Source organism: Mustela erminea, chromosome X (genome assembly GCF_009829155.1).
Source record: "Mustela erminea isolate mMusErm1 chromosome X, mMusErm1.Pri, whole genome shotgun sequence".
Taxonomy (NCBI): Eukaryota; Metazoa; Chordata; class Mammalia; order Carnivora; family Mustelidae; genus Mustela; species Mustela erminea.
In genome coordinates this window covers 31,127,937-31,150,029 of record NC_045635.1, presented here as the reverse complement: position 1 = coordinate 31,150,029, position 22,093 = coordinate 31,127,937, and the positions used below count along the sequence as shown (strand labels likewise).

At 37.1% G+C, this 22,093-nt stretch overlaps 1 non-coding gene across 1 annotated transcript; it reads left to right on the top strand.

The window, feature by feature from the left end:
• Positions 1-17,321: 17,321 nt before the first annotated feature.
• On the top strand, positions 17,322-17,425 carry LOC116583812. Its single transcript, XR_004282913.1, has one exon. It is a non-coding gene; the product is annotated as a U6 spliceosomal RNA (small nuclear RNA).
• The last annotated feature ends 4,668 nt before the right edge of the window (positions 17,426-22,093 follow it).

The following is a 22,093-nucleotide window of genomic DNA, read 5'->3' as shown; positions in this document are numbered from 1 at the left end:
ATGAGGAAAATACCAACACTTTATCTTAGTGTAATTACTTTCTTTATGGATAAATTATATTTTATTTTCACAAGATCATTGAAAATTTCTCCTTTATCTACATAAGAAAAAATATGGAGCACCTGTGTGGCTCAGTGGGTTAAGTGTCTGCCTTTGGCTCAGGTCATGATCTCAGGGTCCTGGGATCGAGCCCCACATCAGGCTCTCTGCTCAGCAGGGAGCCTGCTTCTCCCTCTCTCTGCCTGCCTCTTTGCCTACTTGTGATTTCTCTCTCTCTGTCAAATAAATGAATAAAATCTTTTTTTTAAAGAAAAAATACATATATTTTAAAAATATAATTTCTTTTTTAGTAATAAAAGAAAAAATACATATATTTTAAATATAAATATTTAATCTGATGTTTAAGCTAACTTTTGAGATAATTATAATTATGTTTATCTTCCACAATTTTTTGACATATTTTTTTCTTAATGCCAAGATACAGGAGCTTGCTTGCTTTATTTATTTTTAATTTATTTGTCAGAGAGAGAAAGCACAGGCAGAGGGAGAAATGGGCTCCCTGCTGAGCAAGGAGGCTGATGCAGGACTCGATCCCAGGACCCTAGGGTCATAACCTGAGCCAAAAGCCCCAACTGACTGAGCCATCCAGGCATCCTATCTTCCACAATTAAAGACCTCCTAGTCTGTTTATTTTATAAATAGACAAGGGATTCAGAAAAATGAAAATTTAAAATATTTTATTTAGTTTAAATATATACTAGGCATATTTGAATAAGTAGTTTGAATAGAAAAAATATTTAAAGCATGAAGACATACAGAACACTTCTTATAGTGTCACACTGATTTTTGCAAAATTATAGAGATTGCTACTGCACTAATGGGCAAATTCATTTGTCCACAGTGACCAGATGAATTAGTCACATAGTTACATTCATGTAGCAGATTCCCTGTGTACTAACCTAGTCTTCTTTAATATAGTACATCTTTTTTTTTTTAATTTTTAAAGATTTTATTTATTTATTTGGAAGAGAGAGTGAGAGAAAGAACGTGAACCAGGAGGAGGAGCAGAGAGAGAAGCAGACTCCCGCTGAGCAGCGAGCCTGACTCCATGATCATGAGCTGAGCTAGAGGCAGATGCTTCATTGCCCTGATATAGTCCTAGTTTTTTCAATATGTTTTGTGTAGTAGTATCTCTTTGTATACTATTTAGTAGTCATTTCAGTCATCTTGTATATTTTTTGCCAGTTAGCAGTCATCTTTTTTGAGGGGTAGAAGTATGTGTGTGTGTGTGTGTGTGTGTGTGTGTGTGTGTGTGTGTGTGCATTCATATATTTATAGATAGTCATATTTTACATTCATTATTTGTTTATGTATAGATGCCAGAAAAATGACAAGATAATGCATACCAAGGAAGTTTTAATATTTCATAGTTGACATAGTTTGACATAGTTTATTTTCTGCTATCTCAAGTATGATCATATAAATTAAGAGTCAAGGTACCTGGAGATATTTCTCTCTAGGAATCAGGTGGAGAATAACATAGTTGTCCTACTGACTGGGGAATTTTATTTGAACACTCCTATCTCAGAACTGACAGATTGTGCAGTGTTTTTAAAGAGGAGTTCAGATTATAGTAATAAAGATGTCAAGGTAAGAGAATCACAATCATGAATATTTTTTAAAAATGTTTCAAACACAATGTGGTTGAGTTGCAGAGTGCTGATTGTCCACGTTCTTTGTTGGTTTTATTTTTTTTTTTGCTTTATTGAGATAAAATTGATATATAAAATTTGTGTAAATTTAAGGTATACAACATGATGGTTTGATATATGTTTAAATTATAAATTTATCACCATAATAAGGTTAATTAATAGTCTAGAGCATTTTAAAGCAGGGGTTCTTAACCTGTAGTAGTCTGGTGAAGTCTGTGGACCCCTTCTACCAACTCCCCTCAACCCAACACGAGTTTCTAAATACAGCAAATAAAAGACCAGGATTAGAAAGGAAACTACGTATATTGCAATATGATTCTCAAAATATTAAACAAAGTTTTGATATAGTAATATGCATACTTCTTGATTGCTTTAACTAACAAGATTTAGTGGTGTTTCAAATAGCCACTTTGATTTTGAAGTAGAGCGGAGAAAATTTTTTTGAGATATTCATGACATCCATTTATTTATACATCATCTGAGTAGTGCTCAAAGACTGCTCAGTTCTTACATTTACTGTCTTCACTTAGTTGTCATACCCCCAAATCGCAGTAATTAAAATTATGAATAGATTAATAAGATTATGATTCTGTCAACAGTAAAAAGAGAAAAGTATGTAATAACTGAAATTTCCACATCCAGTCTACTTTAATTTCTTCCTTTCTTTTTGTGATTTCCTTTTTATTTTAAGGAATATGATGGAGACCATGTGTTGTAGCCTTAATTTTAGAATTACAAGCTTAGGTAAAATGCCTCTTTTTTAGAGAAATGGAAGAATTCACATAAATTAGACATAATGCCCAAACATTTTTTTATAATCAAGCATAAGGTGTGTGTGTGTGTGTGTGTGTGTGTATATATATATATATATATATATATATATATATATATATAAATTGCAGGTGTTACTAGGAAATCTGGCATCAAATCTTGATAATAAATAATTTAAAATATTTTTCTCATTTTCCAAATATGCAACTTTTAACTTGTAATAAATAATATGCCACCAGCAAAAAGAAGTGCACATTTTGAGCAAGCCATGGATTGCTCTTAAAAGTTCCGTACCTTTGAATATATATTAAGATATTGATTTGGGGCAGTTCATCTTTTCGGGTAAGCATTTTGGTAATGAAATGTCTTAACTCTGGTAGTAGGAGAGTGATTTATGTTTGTGTCAGTCATTATTTTTAAATATATCTGGTGCCTTTGGAAAGTCAAGTTTACTACTATAATGTTTGTGTTTTTTACAATACCAGTAAAAAGGGAAATAAACTTTAAAGTGTTAATATTTTAACATTTAATAACATTTAATATTTTAACCTTTAATATTTAAAGGCTGTCTCCTTTGCCCTCTTACCTAAAGTGGCAATTCTTCTGAGATCTTTAGTGTTCAGCAAGCAGTATTTGTTGTTTAGCTGCAGATAGATGATAATAATAATGATTAGAGAAAGGTCTGTTTAAAACAAGGTCAGCTTTAGGAGCCAAGCATTTTGGTCAAACTTGTCTAAACGTGAGTTTAGTAAGGACTGAAAATGCCCACAGGTACAAAAGGATAAAACCATCAAGATTTTAATTTTAGATGGTGAACTTGGGCCCTCCTAATCCTTCTGACATTCAGTCTTAAGATTTCTCAAAAAGTTAATATGATGATCTAGCAAAATCACATCCTAATGATGCATTTTTTTTTTCAATTGAATTCCAGATGAAATAATTGGGAATGAGGTTAATCCACATCGAAAGGGAAATTCCTATAGCACTCTATCATTAAATTCAAGGGTAGAAGAAATCTATGTTTATGCATTATTCAGAAAGCAAGTTGACCACAAAGTTGAATATGCAGTTCCTTGCAGGAACAAAAATATCTTTCCTAGTGTGATCAGAAAACAGCTATTATGAGTTGCTGCCTAGGCGTTTGATAATATGACAACCCTGCTCACACTGAGTCTGGATGTTGAGGTAAGGACCAGAGCTTAGGACTCCCACCACAAGTTTCTGCTTTGGTTTTATCAGGGCACCTTTTAAAGTAACCACTTGGAGTTAAGCCTGCAAGAAGTTAATGATCTCTACCTCAACCACCTATTAAGTAATAGATACTTGCTTCCCTGCCATCTGTCTCCTGATGACTTGTGACCTGGTGGGGAAGACTGCCCTTCCCCAAGCTCACTGTGTATCTCCACCCCACTCTGGTTTCCAGGGTTTGTCAGTAGTAAATCTCAGGACTTTATTTTCTTTGTGTGGGCATATTGAAAGTGACCCTTCAGTCAAAATGATCCTGGGGTTTTCAATTTCCTAAAGTGGGACCTGGGATGCTGAAGGAGCTACCTGCCGAACCCTTGTGGATGGCTTTGGGCCTACTCATTAGCAGATCATAACCTGCATAATTTTAACTTTAAGCAGCTACATGCACCCAACATACCTAGTGTTGTTTCAAGCATATCTATTTTTACTTTGATTCTAGTTCTCTCAGCTCTGTATCTAATCTAATTATTTCAGTGATTAAATCACATAAATGAAATATAATTGAAGGAGTTATGAGAGATGGTAAAGAACGGTTGATCCTTGAACAGTGTAAGGGATAGGAGCACTAACCCCTCGCACATGAGGCAATCTGCATATAACTTTTGATTGCCTACAATCTTAACTACTGACAGCTTACTGTTGATTGGAAGCCTTTCCAACAACATTCACAGGGAATTAACACATATTTTTGTATGTTTTATGTATTATATACCGTATTCTTACAATAAAGTAAGATCGGGAAAAGAAAATATTATTAAGAAAATCATAAGAAACTGGGGCACCTGGGTATCTGCCTCTTGATTTTTGTTCAAGTCATGATCTCAGGGTTATGAGATTGAGCCCCACGTAAGCCTCCTCAGTGAGTGCAGAGTCTGCTTAAGTTTCTCTCTCTCAGGGCATCTGGGTGGCTCAGTTAATTGAGCATCTGCCTTGGGCTCAGGTCATGATCCCAAGTTCCTGGGATCAAGCGCCACAGTGGGCTCCCTGCTCCCTCCAGGGAGCTGGCTTCTCTCTTTGCCTGTTGCTCCCCCTGCTTGTGCTCTCTGTTTGTAGATAATAAAGTCTTAAAACAAAAATTTCTCTCTCCCTCTCCCTCTGCCCCTCTTCCCACACTTTCCCTCTTAAAGTCTTTTTTTTTTTTAAGATTATTCATTTATTTTAAAGAGAGAGAGTGAGAGCAGGGGGAAGGGCAGAGGAAGAGAGAGAGAGAGAGAGAGAGAGAGAGAATGAATCTCAAGCTGACTTCATGCTGAGTGTGGAACCTGATGTGGAGCTCAATCCCAGTATCCTGAGATCATGACCTGAGCCAAAAACACAAGTCCAACGTTCAACCAACCAAGCCATCTAGGCCCCCCATAAATAAATCTTAAAAAAAAAAGGAAAAGAAAGTCATAATAGAAAATACATTTATAGTACTGTACTTATAATCCAAGTACAATCCAAGTACTTGTAATCCATGTAAAAAAAAAATCTGGGGGGGCACCTGGGTGGCTCAGTGGGTTAAGCCTCTGCCTTCGGCCTAGGTCATGATCCCAGGGTCCTGGGATCGAGCACCGCATCGGGCTCTCTGCTCAGCAGGGAGCCTGTTTCCCTTCCTCTTTCTCTACCTGCCTCTCTGCCTACTTGTGATCTCTGTCAAATAAATAAATAAATCTTAAAAAAAAAATCCATGTATAAGTGGACTCACACCATTAAAACCCCTGTTGTTCAAGGGTCAACTCTAGTTTTAATATATAATAATGACTATTTCTATTACTTAACTAAAGATTCATTATTAACAATTCAAGAATTCCTTGGGCACCCAGGTGACTTAATCAGTTAAACATTTTTCTTCAGCTCAGGTCGTGATCCCAGGGTTCTGGGATTGAGCCCCATGTTGGGCTCCCTCCTGGGAGCCTGCTTCTCCCTCTCCTACTGCTATGTGCTCTTTCTCACTATCTCCCTCTGTCTCAAATAAATAAATTCTTTAAAAATTTTTTTTTCAAAAAATTCCTGAGGTAACATAGATAGCCCCTCCCAACTCAATCTAATCCCACTTAGTGGATGTTACACCATAATTTTTTAATAACATATAATGTATTATTAGCCCCAGGGGTACAAGTCTGTGAATCACCAGGTTTACACATTTCACAGCACTCACCATAGCACATAACCTCCCCAATGTCCATAACCCCACCACCCTCTCCCTCCCCCTCCCCCTGACAACCCTTAGTTTGTTTTGTGAGATTAAGAGTCTCTTATGGCTTGTCTCCCTCTTGATCCCATCTTGTTTCATTTTTTCCTTACTTAACCCCCAAACCCCCTACTTTGCATCTCAAATTCCTCATATCAGGGAGATCATATGATAGTTGTCTTTCTCCAATTGACTTATCTTACTAAGCATAATACCCTCTAGTTCCATCCAGGTTGTTGCAAATGGGAAGGTTTTCATTTCTTTTGACATCTTCTTTATCTAGTCATCTGTTGGTGGACATCTAGGTTCTCTCCATAGATTCACTATTGTGGACATTGCTGCTATAAACATTTGGGTGCACGTGCCCCTTCGGATCACTACATTTGTATCTTTAGGATAAATACCCAGTAGTGTGATTGCTGGGTGGTAGGGTAGCTCTATTTTCAACTTTTTGAATAACCTCCATGCTGTTTTCCAGAGTGGCTATACCAGCTTGCATTCCCACTATCAGTGTAGGAGGGTTCCCCTTTCTCCACATCCTCACCAGCATCTGTCATTTCCTGACTTGTTAATTTTAGCCATTCTGACTGTACACCATAATTAATTAGACATATGATCTTCCATGCTTCTATGCATCCTTGGGGACAAATAATTTTTAAACAGAAAATCAAGGAGTCATCTTATATTTTTCTTTTTTCTTAAAGTACATGCATGCTCAGCATGGAGCCCAAGTGGGGCTTGAACTTACTCTGAGATCATGACCTGAGCTGAGTTCAAGAGTCAGATGCTTAATAAGCTGAGCCACCCAGGTGCCCTGACTCATTTTACATATTAATGAAGCATATACTTGTTGTTTTAACACTGACCAAATGACAGTGACAAATAAGACAGGCTTTTTTCTCTTTCACATGAAAGCCTGGACTTGTAGGTCCAAGGAGTGTGATGCCCGTGTTCCTTAGACCATCCAGGGACCCAGATTCCTTTTCTTTTGTTGCTCCACCATCCCCTGTGCTGTCTTCATCTGCCTGTCAGTTGAGGACTCACATCTGCAGTGGAGGGTTCCCTTTAAAGCCATGACTTGAAGATGCATCCATCATTTCTACTTGCATCCCATTGGTCAGAACTCAGTCACATGGACACGTCTAACTGCAGTTGAAGCTGGGAAATGTGGTCTCTTACAGATAAGATAAAATTGGGGGGCCTTCTATTACTAACAAAGGAAAAAGAAGAAAAATATTGGGGAATCAATTTGCAGTCTGACATATTTTATTTATTTTGGGTTTATAAAATCTAATCATATATACATCCAAAAGTACTCACCAAGCCCCAATTATAACATGAAATACTTTTCTGGCGGTGCCTGGGTGGCTCAGTCGGTTAAGCGGCTGCCTTCAGGTCGGGTCATGATCTCAGGATCCTGGGATCTCGCCCCATGTGGGGCTCTCTACTCAGTGGGGAGTCTGCTTCTCACTCTCCCTCTGTATTCTCCCTCTATCAAGTAGATAAATAAAACCTTGAAAGAAAGAAACAAAGAGAAAAAGAAAGAAAGAAATGAAGGTAGGAAAAGAAAAAAGACCTTCTTATGACTGGTAACACCATGGTGTAGGAAACTCTTGCCCTCATATACATCATCCCTCTCCTAAGGCAGAGTGCTGTCTCCAGGCCTTAAGATAGAGCCGTAGGCAGTATGTCAAATCCCCTACTGAAACTAGAAATCATCTCTGAGCTCCACTGTAATGGGCTAGGACTAATCATCCCAGTTCCCTGGTGACTAAAACGCTTTCAAAGACTCATAACTTTCAGTGGGTGCTGTTTCTTATAAAGTTGCCTTGATACTATACATGGAAGATAATGGGAACTATTAAACATTTCTTGCCATAATCAGCCCCTCTTGTTTTCCCAGTCAGTGTTTTTGGGAAAGTGTTTTACTTCTGTAATCCCCTGTGTGCTGCTTTATCTCTCTCTCTCTCTCTCTCACTTTATCTCTCTCTCCTCTCTCCCTGTTCAGGCCTCAGCAGAACCCGCAATTCTTTTCTCCTCCAAATCATATCACTGCACCTCCTACCTTCCATGTTGTCGCCTCTCTTCTCCCTCTAGTTGTGTGCAGTTTGTTCTCTCATTTCTCAGATTGATTTCCTGGGTGTTCGGAATGAGTTGATAATTATATAGCTGTGTATTAGGGATGAGGCATCATGTCCTCCTACTACTCTGCCATCTCAACTCCTCCCTAAATATTTCTTAATAAATGAAAAAAAAAATGCTAGAATAATTTCTTTCCCATATATCCAACTACATTCCATAGGTTCTTAGGAAATACAGAAAAAGTTTGCTATCTCAGAGAAATTGCATTTGCATTCTTTTTATTTACCAGCTAGATGTAAGTAGCTTATTTTGGAAAAAAAAAAAAGAGACAGTATTATTAAGTCATATAATTAAATTTTAATAATGCTATTTTTAATAGTTGCTATTTCCTTTTATCTGAGTAAATTTTAATTTTGTAATTGCAAATAAGTCCAAACGAATCATGTAGGTCTTACATTTATAAATAAAACAGAATATATCCACATGGCAAGTGTGGACTGTTTTATTGGCAACATTCCCAATGACTCTTTATGGAATTACTTCTTCAAATTAAAATTGGACAGATGGAAACCAATCCCATTTATCTTGGAAATATTATAACCTGGAACCAGAATTTTCTTTAGTAAAATAATTAGAGGAATTTTACAAATTAAATTTTTTAAAGATATTATTTATTTGAGACAGAGAGAGAGATTGCATAAGCAGGGGGAGCATCAGGCAGAGGGAGAGGGATAAGCAGGCTCCCCACAGAGCAGGGACCCTAATGCGGGGCTCGATCCCAGGACTCTGGGATCATGACCTGAGCCGAAGGCAGATGCTTAACCAACTGAGCCTCTCTGGTATTCTGGAAATTGAATTTTTTAAAAGACTTTTATTTATTTGAGAGAGAGCACTTGTGGGGAGGGGACAAGCAGAGGGAGAGAGAGAGAATCCTAAAGGAGACTCCCCACTGAGCGCAGAGCCCAAGGAGAGGCTTGATCCCACAACCCCAAGATAATGACACAAGCTGAAACTAAGAATCGTATGCTTAATGGACTGAGCCACCCAGGTGCCCCTGAAAATTCAGTTTTTAATAAAGGAAATCCTATAAGCCTTCCTTTCTTCAACTAATAGTAAAAACTGACTAATAGGCAAATAAGGGAAGCAGATAATAGAGTGGATTAGCCTCAGAGTTCAAATGTGTAACACTTAACTGCCAAGTTCCAGGGCTCAAATACATTTCTTAAGTATTTCTTAATTAAAATGGATCAAAATTTTAAGAAGCAGGCAAATGATATTTATAGTACTTCAGGAATTGCCATTCAGATGTGAAAAAATTATTTTGTGTCATTCTGCTACACTTAAGTGACGTTTAATGGCTGATTAAATTTCACTGTAGAACCTTAACTGGGAGTAAGTGTTCAAGGCTTGATTCCTATCAGAAAACTATCTTAATGAAGGAAACTGATTCTATGTATAAGGGAAGGTAGAAGAAATGTTTGTATATAGGAATCATTGTAATATGCTCTCACTACTTTAGTGCCTTGTATACTTGTCGGTTTGTAAATCTAAGAAATCATAAATCCAATAATAGGAACTGATAAAATGTTAGTACCTAAAATATTTGAGACTTGCTAAGAGGGTAGATTCTAAAAGTTTTCATCACAGGAAAAAAAAAACATGTACTTTCTGGAATTATATGAGGTGATAGATACTAACAAAACTTACTATGTGTATCATTTCCCAGTATCTGTAAACCAAGGTACTATGCTACATACCTGAAGTTTATATAACACTGTATGTCAATTATAGCTCAATAAAACTGAAAAAAATTCAAAAGTTACTACCTAAAAACTGTCTATTTTCTCTTAGATGAGCAAGATGTCTTAGGAAGCTGCCAACACATTTTAGGAAATTTGAAGGGCATATTAGGGTAATAAACTCTCTCAAAATAATTCTTGAAAATACAATATTTGACATGATTCTAATTAAATTACTTTATTGCTTTTTATAATGAAAATAATATTTGATGTTCAAAATAGCCATATGGAAATGATTACAGGCTTATCTTCACCCATCATTCCCTCTGAAATACTTTTTCCTCTGCTCAGTGCTATCAAATTTAACAAGCTCATTTTTGGCTAAAGACACTTTAATTTGTGAATATTCTTTTTGTTCTCTTGAAGTACATCTTTGCCTTTTTTTTTTTTAAAGATTTATTTATTTATTTATTTATTATTTATTTTTTTTTAAAGATTTTATTTATTTATTTGATAGAGAGAGATCACAAGTAGACGGAGAGGCAGGCAGAGAGAGAGAGAGGGAAGCAGGCTCCCTGCTGAGCAGAGAGCCCGATGCGGGACTCGATCCCAGGACCTGAGATCATGACCTGAGCCGAAGGCAGTGGCCTAACCCACTGAGCCACCCAGGCGCCCAAGATTTATTTATTTTTAAAGAGAGAACGGAAGAGGGGAAGGGGGGAGGAACAGAGGGAGAGAGAATCTTAAGCAGGCTCTGCTCTCATCCCGGAGCCCCACGTGGGGCTGGATCTCAGGGCCCTGAGATTAGGACCCAAGCCAAAAGCAAGAGTAAGATGCCCAACTGACTGTGCCACTTAGGTGCTTTTTTTTTTTTTTTTAAGATTTTATTTATCTGTTTGAGAGAGACAGCATGGGAGTATGAGTGGGGCAGAGCGGCAGAGCGAGAGCAAGAAGCAGATTCCCTGTTGAGCAAGGATCCCAGCGTGGGGCTCAATCCCAGGACCCTGAGTTCCTGACCTGAGCTAAAGGCAGACGCTTAACTGACTGAGCCACCCAGGTGTCCTAAGCATGTCTTTCGATACCGAAGCAGATTTGATCATTTCCCTCTCAACTTTTCTCTGTCTTTATGCTGATTTTTCCCATCTGGCCTTTTTAACAATATCTCATAATAATTTTCTTCCTTTTGCTATCATTATTTCAAGAGCATGACCAACTTGCTTGCATTCTAAATGTCCCTATTTGTCCTTGCCTTCTCCCCTATTTCTTTATTAAGGGACAAATCTGACCAGGACTCTCAATATAATTTGACTCTTCAGTAAATGAAGAGGGAAACCAGCTATTTTCTCCCTTGAGTGTAATCTAAATACAGTTTGCCCAGCACATTAAGTTAGTGTCCAAAGAGTCATGCTCTCCCTGCCATTTTGTCTTTCCTATCATCTCTTAAATCCCATATGGTAGAAATTAACGTGCTTCACTCTGTGGCTTGAACCATGGTAGGGCTTTAGGAGGGACTATTAATTATACCCCCATCAGAGTTTATAAACAATTGAGAAGTAGCTGTAGAAATAAGGCAGATGGGAGATTAAAATGCCAGCTAATTATTAGTAAAGACAAAGTGGAATGAGGTTTGGAATTTTGGACACATTGGAATGATTGCTACCTTCCCAAAATTGAATGTATGCACACCAAGTTGGCCAATAGTAGATTTCCTGCAGAGAAAAAGAACTTAAACATGAAGGAAGAGGAGAAAGAATGGATTCCTAGATTCAAATTTTGGGGACAGAAAGGGAGGAGTCTGCTGATCTCATATCTCTTCACCCAGATTCACTGATTCAATATGTTGCTTTTCCTAGGACAGCAAGTCATGCTGGAGAAGACAGGTTGAAGATGGTAGTTTTTATTTTTCCTCCCACACTTTACCTTGTGAATGAATAGGTCCCTCTATGTAAACATAATAAGCAGGAGGTAAGAATTCCCACCACTCTCTTCCTATAAGCTTCCATTTGTTTTCATCTTCTCTCCACTGGCCCAGTAAAACTATCGAGCCTTATTAAACGAAAATGCCAGGAGCCCTCTGCTCTCTCTCCATCCCCACTCTTCACAGGCGGGACTTCCTTGCATTAGCCAGAATTGATCATTTTCATACGTTTATCGTTGAACAACAATCAAGTGAGCACTTTTGCTGTCATATACTATGTTTTGTCTCAGATGCCAAAATGAACAAAACATCGACTGTTGTCAAGAGGTTCAGTGAACTTCTATCCAACATGTTTTATTTATGAATCATTCTATTTAAGTCAGTTGGTATTGTCCTACCAGGATATCATTTTCCTTAAATATTTAGACCTCATTTCACCATGTCACTTCTAGATAATCACAAATCATTCTCTGAAGGCGAAAGTTCCCCTATATTTGTATTTCTTCTTGCTACATAACTCTTGGTCCACGCATTCTTTGTGCCTCTCTGGGGATTAGTTCAGTGACTTTTCTTTGTGGGACTTCCCTGTAGGGAGTGGTTTTAATGTTTAGCTGTATATCAGAGTCATGGCTCTTCTATTTCCCAGGTGTTTTGTAGCTCAAGGGCATTATTCTTTGACTAACTTGTCTCTTCTGTGTCTGATTTGTCCGGCTGGGGCTGGTCTCATTTTGCCCAAGGCCAGTCAGCTTGCTGTATTTGCTTTGTATATCACATACAAACTCTGTTGTGTGATTCTGTTTGTAATTACAAACAGGCCCTAAAAAGCCTGTCATTGTTTCTCCCAAGACCTCCCATTGGCTTCAGATAGACCCTTTGTTCTGCTTCTCCTCACTTCATTTTCTCTGGTCAGTTCATTTCATTAAGGCTTCCATCCTGCTCACTTTAGTAGGACCCTCCTTGACTAGAGCACCAGCTTTGTCTTCTGTGTCTTTAATCCGGTGCTCAGATTTGTGCTCTGAACTTAATCAACCCATCAGCAGAATTTACCATTTGACTAGCTGAAGTTCTTTTTGCTCTTGGTTTAGCTTTCTTAATTTATTATCTCATTGGGTATTTGTTTTCCATCTCTATTGCTGCCTTCTCCTCCTCTTATCTCTGACCCTAAGGACCAGCACACTCTCTTGTACAGGTCATACGTTATGCCTTGCGAACTTCCAGATTATGATACAATAGCACATTGTTACCAGTTATGCCATGTGACAGGCCTGATATCCTAGGCTTTGAAGTGTGGAGTCAGACAGTGTTCATTCTTTCATTTGGTCTCTGTGTACCTGGGAAAAATTTCCTCACTGTTAACCTCAGATTCCTCATCTGTAATGTGGAGATAATAGTACCTGTTACCCAGGTTATTTTTGATAATTCAATGTACAAATAGATGTGGAATCCTTAGAAAGTACAGAAAGTGCATGGTTCTCAGTGAGTATCCTGTAAGTGTTAGATCTTACCTTTATTACCCTTTAAAGTTCTAGGTGGGTATTCCGTGATAGTGCTGTACTAATGTGCCCATCTTCCATTTTTGAGTGAGGTTTTTCAGAATTACACAAAAGAATATTCTGTGAAGAGAAAGTAAAAAAATATGATCCCTAAATTCTGGATAGAGTCTGAAATTGGATGTAATTGCTAAAAGCTCAGATAAATTATTTGTGTTTCAGGAAGTTCCTTTATCTTTCATTTCTGGTATCTTTTCTCAAAAGAAAACGTAAGAAGAGCATCAGGTGTGTGGCCAATTTTCATTTTGTGGCTTACTGTTCTTCAGCCATAGCAGAGGAAAATGCAGTTATTTGAAGTTAATCAAAATGTCTGGTCTTTGAAATGACCTTACAAAAGTGAAGTAAAAACATGTAAATGAAATATCCCTTCAAAAAGATGCAATTTTATAAAAATAATAAGAGCATGTGGATAGCATTTGTTAATTATATGTTCAAAGAAAATAGCTCCTGGTAATTTATCTATCATCCTCTATTTTCCTTGAATACCTTGTAATCTAGCCTATTTCAATTTTGTCTTCAGTAATTACCTTCATTTCTTATATGCTTGTTTTGTCCTTTTGTGAAACAAATATACATGCTCATTATTACAGCCCAGGAAACTACAGAAAATAAGGGAAGTAACATGGCTAATAACTTCCATTATACTTTGATATTCATTTCTCCATGACAGAGATATTGTTGTTGAGTTTGCCATGAAATGTATTTAATGTAAGATTAAAATGGTTATAGGGATGCCTGGGTGGCTCAGTCATTAAGTGTCTGCCTTCAGCTCAGGTCATGATTGAGCCCCACATTGGTTGGAATCCCTGCTTGGTGGGGAGTCTGCTTCTCTCTCTCCCACTCCCCCTGCTTGAGTTCCCTCTCTCACTATGTCTCTCTGTCAAATAAATAAAATCATTTTTTTAAAAAAAGGTTAAAATTGTTATTGGTTCTGTGAATAAATGTGTTACAGTTCAATAGTTTTAAATTATTTATCACATTTAATCAAGTATTTTGTTTTTAAAAATTTCTGATTCTACCATATTGATTAAAACTCAATAATTGTCCTGAGAAAATTCACCCAAGTAACTGGCACCCTTGGCCAACATAACTCGTGCTTCTTGATCTTTTGGCACTATGATACAGACATTAGATTGAATAGTAATTACATAGGGACGCTATCTGGATGAAAGACACGCTGCTTTTGCTCAATATAATGACTGCTAGCACATCCAAACAATGATTACCATGATTGTATTATGACACTCTGTGTGTGTGTGTATGTGTGTGTGTATCATTGTACAATTCTCTAAAACCTGTTTGATTAAATATCTTGTATAAATGTTAAGAGTATGACTATAGGACAGAAGCAACAAACTTGTGATTCTACTCATTCAGGATTGCTCATGTATCTCTCACTTTATACATATCAGTGCATTTCTTGATCTTAATCTGTTGTCATCCTCTCACCCTCTTGCAAGCTACTCCTTGCCCTGAACTACTGGGGAAATTTTGTTGACTTCTCTCCTAACCCCTTTTTCTCACTTTACCGTTAAAAGAGCACCTTACTTCGTAAGCACATAAAAACATTCATTTATTCTTATCCGAAATCCTCACCATACCCAGCATGGTCTTGCCTATTTAGCTCCCTTCATCTCTTTTTAAAAAATATTTTATTTCATTATTTGACAGAGAGATTGAGAGAGAGAGAGAGGACGTGAGCACAGATGGGGGAGCTGCAGACAGAGGGAAAAGCAGGCTCCCCGCAGAGCAGAGAGCCCGACATGAGGCTCTAATCCAGGATGCTGGGATCATTCATGGTCTGGGCCAGAGACAGACACTTAACCCACTGAGCTACAGAGGTGCCCCACCCACTTCATCTCTTGAGTTCTTCCCACTCCTTCTGTCCCGTCCATAAAAGTTCTTCCTTACATGGTCCAAGCTGGTTTCCACCATGGAAAATTCTGACATGCTGCTCTGATAGACTGAAGGTGATTTGTCCCTCTATATCCAGCTAACTCTTACTCCCCTTTCAGGTTTGGTGTATTGGTCTCCTCTTGGGCAAATCATTAGCAGTCAGGGTCCCAGCACCGATACTCTCCTTCCCCCCTTTACTTATTCATGATAGCAGTTATCACTGTAATAATTTTAAAACTAGTTCTATCATTGGCAGTTTATTGTCAATCCTATTCTATTGATCATAAGCTCAATGAGGACAAAGACCTCAGTTAGTATTTGCTGAATGAATAAAGGAATGAAAATGTAAATATAAACCATAAGAAAAATGTTCTTTTTAAAGAATTTATTCATTTATTTAAGGAAGAGGGTGAAATAGACTCTTTGCTGAGTGCAGAGCCCAACCTGGGGCTTATCTCATAACCCTGAGATCATGACCTGAGCAGAAATCTAGACTGAGATCCTCAACTGGCTCAACCACTCAGGCACCCCCCAAAAATGTTCTTCTTCTTCTTTTTTTTTAAAAGATTCATTTATGTAATTTAGAGAGAGAGAGCATGCACATGAATGGGGGAGGGGCAGAGGGAAGAGAGCAAGAATCCCAAGCAGACTCCACACTATGCATGAATCTGACTTGGGGTTTGATCCCATGACCCTGAGATCACAACCTGAGATGAAACCTAAAAGTCTGATGCTAGACCAACTGCACCACCCAGGCATCTCAAAAATGTTCTTTTTAAAGTATGTTTAGATATTGGCCTTGGAGACAATTTTATCTCCCCGATATCCATGAATTTAGCCATAGCTAGAAAGTTTAACTGACTTGGAATCTGTAAGTCTTAGTGGTTCATGAATATTTTCTCAGTATGGTGGACAATTGACAATGAGAGGTTTTCTGAGAAGACTAGTCTGTGCTAACCATTATATATTGAAACACCGAAAAAAACAATAGAAGTGAGTAGTTACGTACCTGTTCAAACATAATTGAAGTTAAATAGATACTTATTCTGAATACTGATTTTGTGAAGTGCCTTTCTAATGTTTAAAAAGTATAGAACATTTCTTCAGTATTAAAAGGATTATTACAGTAGTACTAAGGACTGTTGACTTGCAGCTTTGAATTTTTAAATTACTTATTTTAGAAGCCTGAATTTATTCTTTTAAATTTGCCAGCTATATTTATCATGAAACTGATTTTATCCAACAACCAGATAATACACTGACTTAACTGTTAACAACTCAATCCACATAGAATGACTGTAGATTCTGTCCAAATTGAGAACATGGCAAAAGGCTTATTTCTTAATTGAGAATATGATTTTTCTAATAAAATACTGAGACTCTAACAGATTAGCTTTAAAACATAATATAGAATCATGATTATTTTAATCATGATTTTTTCAGTGGTGATTCTGTTCCTCTCCCTTAGGGACTTACATTCAATGTATTTGAGTTCTAGACAAGGGGGATATATGTAGCATGGAAATTTGCTCACATCGTTATTACTTGCCTTACCATCTGTCCCCAGCTGATAATTACATCTCTATTTTTACCGACAGAGATTCTTGTAATCAGAATTATTACAACTATAGAGACAGATCTGCACAGGAGTTTCAGTGCTTCAGAAGCTAAAATTAGTTTCTCATTTCTTAGTTTCATTTTGAAACCGCCATTCCCATAAAGGCTCCAATGATTAAATGGAAATTCTTGAGGATATCAACTGTATATAGTATTGGCATCTCTGGATGTAGATTTTCATTGTAAATTATACAATGAAAGTGATAGGGAGGAAGAAATGAGGGAATGGTTGGGGTTTGTTTTGTTTGTTTGTTTGTTTGTTTTGGTGGAGGTTTTCCTCAATTTCAGAACGTTTTTATTTGGAGAGGGAGAAGGAAAATTAGCTCCAGAGACACAGAATATTCAGAGAAGAAAATTAAAAATCAAAGTACCCTGTGGAATTTGGTGTATCTGGTGAAAATCTAATTGTATTTTGCTGGTTTCAAACTCTAAGTTAGATTTTCAGGGCAGGGATATACAAAATCTAAGTAAGGGACAGTAAATAAATGCTTACAATTGCTTTTCTTCTGGCATTGAAACTTTTTTCCCTTACATTTCTCTAATTATTAAGATATTTTAACTTAATAGATATTTCTAAGTTCATCTATCACATAGGAATCAAAGCAAGACAGACCTGCCCTAGATTCGGCAGCACATTTACTAAAATTGGAACGACACAGAGATTAGATAGCCCCTGAGCAAGGATGACACAAAAAGCAAAACAGACCTAAACCAAAAACACTGACCAGAATCACAAAAAGGTAACCCTAAAATCTGAAAACAAAATAGAAGGTAGGAACTATGGGAAGTAGCATAGTTTATCATATAAATAAAAGAATTGATCTATATCAGAGCTTCTCTACTTCTACACTCTTTGGAACAATTCATTTTTTTGTTGGGTGACAGTCTTGTGCCTTGTGGGATGTTTAGCAGCATCTCTGGCCTCTAACCACTAGATACCAGTACCACACACCCTTTCTGAGTTGTCTCCCCTCTTTGCCAAGTAACCCCTTGGGGAAGAAGGTAAAAACATTCCCTCTCACTCTTTGAGAATCCTTGGTCTAGCTAAAAGCTTGTCAACTTGTGCATATGCAGGTGGATTTGGTAGATTGTCAGAATGAAGATTGCTGAATCAGAGGGATGGAGGACAATGCCTCAGAAAAGTGAATGGTCAAACATTGCTTGTTTTGCCATACTGATAAGTGAGGGGAAAAATGTCTCTGTGTTGATTTATTTTGCAGCATTTGTTACTTCTTTAAAGCCATGCTTCTCAAACTTGGTCATTGTTCAGACAATTTAAGGAAAGGACCAAAGTTATTTTGGTCTCTCTCTGTGGTCTTCAATGATTTTCACTAGGCAATTACTTCAGTAGGTTCAAACAAATGTATAAAAAATGATATCTGTAGCTTACATCTTCAAAGCAGCTATAAAAATGAAGTCATCAGTATATAAATTACATAATAACAAAACAGTCAAACCAAAACATTTAAATTAACAGTGCTAATTTAATGTGAATGTTGATATACCGTGAACATTTGATCACCACAGACAATATGACTATGGGACTGCTTATTAAGGAGGATAGTTATGTGTTTGCCTTTGCCATTTGTATGTATGCAGTGCCACAAGATGTGGCAATCTGCCCTCCATTGCTAAGCTATTCCGTCACCTTAGGTTTCCTGAAAGATCCAGGGAAGCATGTGGCCTTCTTTTCTAGTAGAAAATTAACATTAATGTACACACCCTTTCTTCCCAGAATCTCCTTCCTCCAATTATAGAAACATTTCTGGAAGATTTGTCCCCCAGGCCCAGGGATATGTGACCCCTCCTGGCCGCCTGCTCTTTAGAGGGGAATGCATTCTCACCTGTGCAATTGTATTCTCATCTTTCTTGAGAAATGACAGTATTGGTGACCAAGAATTTTCCTTTCCTGTCAAATAATCAAAATTATCAATTGTATTTTTCAATTATGACCGTATTTTGACTATTACTATAGAGTATCTAGTAATATGGTCATGACTGTGTTTGAAAATGGCCTTGGATATTTCTGCCTAATGAATAAATGGTACCAGAATAATAATATTTAATAATTAAGCAGTAATAAAATGAAGCTTCAAGAAGAACATAAGTTACAAACATCAACATGACTCCATTTTTTCTTTTCTTTGATCATCATACATTCCTGGTTTTAAGTATTAGTACCCATTCACATTTAGCTTCTTTTTTTTTTGACATTTAGCTTCTTATTGTGTTAACTTTATGATAAGGAAAAATATCAGGAACAACTAGGAGGGGAGGAGATAATATCCTTAAATATGGGCAGAGCCAATGTCCACACTTATATTTTTGTGGATTTAGAGCTTTTTGCTAAGTAGTTGAAAACCAATTTAGGACAGTTTGTGTGCATGAGAATCATAAATTTTTATGAATGGTGTGTGATGGCCTGAAGTATTTTAGCAATTCTGTTTTATGCATATATGTACATATTAATTGTCTTCTGTCATTTCTTGTTCCAAATGTATTTGGTTGGCTTCATTGGAAGAGACACTTATAAGTAACACCAGGAAATATAAAGACAATTGTTCAAAATTATGAAAAAATAAGAACAATTACAATAAAACCTTAGCACAGAATATTAAATTCAACTCTTCCTGGATGACAAGATAGCAAGGGAAATACTATGTTTTACATATTTTTGTAGTTTGGTAAAGGAAAATGCACATTGCTTCATAACGCCATATCCTTTTGAGAAATGTTAGGTAATTTTTTATTTTTAATATTTTGAGACACATTGTACTACATAATAATGGTCTATGACCTAAAATTATGGGTTTTAAAAAAATAAAAGATGGAGAAATATTATTTCCATGGACTTTAGCCATTTTATATTTATTTTAATAAAAATCTAAGTCCTAATCTTACAACTTAAGTCAGTGAAGACATTTTGACTGGATGCAGAGTTAATATATCATTAATCAGTCTGATAATCATTTTATTTTATTTTTAAGATTTTATTTATTTGACAGAGAGAGAGAGCACAAGCAGGGGCAGCTGCAGGCAGAGGGAGAAGCAGGTTCCCTGCTGAGCAGGGAGCCCAATGTGGGACTCGATCCCAGGACTCCGGGATCACTACCTGAGCCAAAGGCAGAAGGCTTTAGGCCATCCAGGTGCCTCTCTGATAATCATTTTAGAATAGGAATTAGCAAACTTTTTCTACAAAGAATTGCATCAAAATATTTTAGACTTTGTGGGTCAAATGTTCTTTGTCAAAACTATTCAACTCTGCCATGGTAGCATGAAAGCAGCTATAAGCAATTTATAAGTGAATGTGCTTACTGTCTTCCAATAAAACTTTATTTACAAAAACAGGTGGTGGCCTGGAATTGACCCACACATACCATGTATCCTGGAGTGTATTCTCAAATACTAATTATTTGAATGATCTCTTTACCTTTTTATGTGCTCAACATGATCACTAGTACATTCCAAAGTGAAACACTAACAGAAAAATGCTAAAAGGGAGAGGAATGGATAAACAAACTTGGATATATTTATACAACTGAGTACCACACTCCAAATAAAAGCAACAACCTAGTGATATGTGGATCAACATGAATGAATCTCAAACACTTCCTGCTATGTGGAAAAAAAAAAAAAAACCAGACACGGGAGAATACATACTGTATGATCCCATTTCTGTAAAGTGGTAGAACAGGCAATGCTAACCCATAGTAAAAGAAAGCGGAACAGAGGCTGCCATGAATATGGTCATTGACTGGGGTATGAAGAAACTTATTTCAGTGGATGCACAATCTACCTTATTAAAAAACAAACTCCACCTCATTTTTTAAAAAGGTAAAAAAAAGTAAAAAATTGCTCAAGAAGTCCTTCACTTGCCAAAACCATCCTGATCATAACAGGAATGTCAGTGACCTGGAACTGAGGTCACACCCATAATAGGATTCACTGACATACAGATGACACTTATTTACATATTTCAGAAGTTAGGTTTCACATTTACTTACAGTTTGACTTATTTTGCTTTATGGCACTTGAACCGATAAGAGAAAGGGAAATAAGCTAACATATCTAGAGAATTCATAATGTATCAAACGTTGTGTTACATGTGTTACATGTTACGTGTAAATCTGTGATACAAACATGAGTAAACTGAGACTTTACAAAATTGTGAAACTTATTGAAGGGCACAGACAGAACACTGCAAAACTATACAATCCTTATCTGTCTTATCTCAAATTCTAGTTTCAACCTTAGTATCACTAGCAGCTTACTCACAGAAGATTCAGAGAAGCTATAGTGATGATCACAAATTGTCATTGTAGAGGAGTTTCCCCTTCAAATGCGGCTTAAAAGTTGTGATCAGAGATGTTGGTAAAGCTTAAATACCTAGTGAACCAGCAACACTTTAAAAGGTTATTATTTTTTTTTTCCTTTTGAAAGATGTTAGTTTTAAGCAGCCTCTATCCCCTGATGTCAGGCTCAAACCCACAACCCTGAGATCAAGAGTTGCATGCCCTACCAACTGAGCCAGCCAGGTGTCCCTGAAGCACTTACTTTAAACAAAACCCAGTCTGGTGAGACTACTTTTGGGGGTAAATTTCCATAGCAGATCAGAAGGGAATGTGCCTAGTGTTTGCACTGGAGCCCAAATAGGCTGTTTGCTGCTTCCGGTCATGCCCTTAGGCTCTGGTATCACAGATTACTGGCCATTTTGGGATCTGTGTCTCAGTAGTATGTGTGTGAAAGACCATAAAGGGATGTGAACTTAGGGAAAGAATGTTGTCCCTGAAAAGATGTTGCAGAAAACCATCAGTTCAATAGCTGGAATCAGTAAAGCATATTCTTCTCCCTTTTGCATAACCACCACATTTACCATTTGACATAAAAAAAAAATGGTTTGCCCGTTGTACAGTGGGCTATGTTCCACACCTGTCACACACTGAAGTGATAATAAGGGGTGTCATGCTGTAACATTTCTGTGGACACTAGTAATATAATTTAAAAAATGGAAATCTTTCTCAGGCAATATCATGAGGTTTTTGCAAGTATTTTCACTGAACATATGTATTTTCTATGTGAAGAAATGAAAGTTAAAATGATTATTTCACAACCAGCCATTTTGAACAAAACGCCCTCATGCAGCATGCCTATTATCCCAATTCTTCCAACTCTTCTTATTTTCTTTCTTTTTTAAAAAAAGATTTTATTTATTTATTTGTCAGAGATAGAGAGAGAGAGAGCGAGCACATGAGCGCACAAGCAGGCAGAGTGGCAGGCAGAGGCAGAGAGAGAAGCAGGCTCCCTGCCAAGCAAAGAGCCTGATGTGGGACTCGATCCCAGAACTCTGGGATCATGACCTGAGCCGAAGGCAGCAGTTTAATCCACTG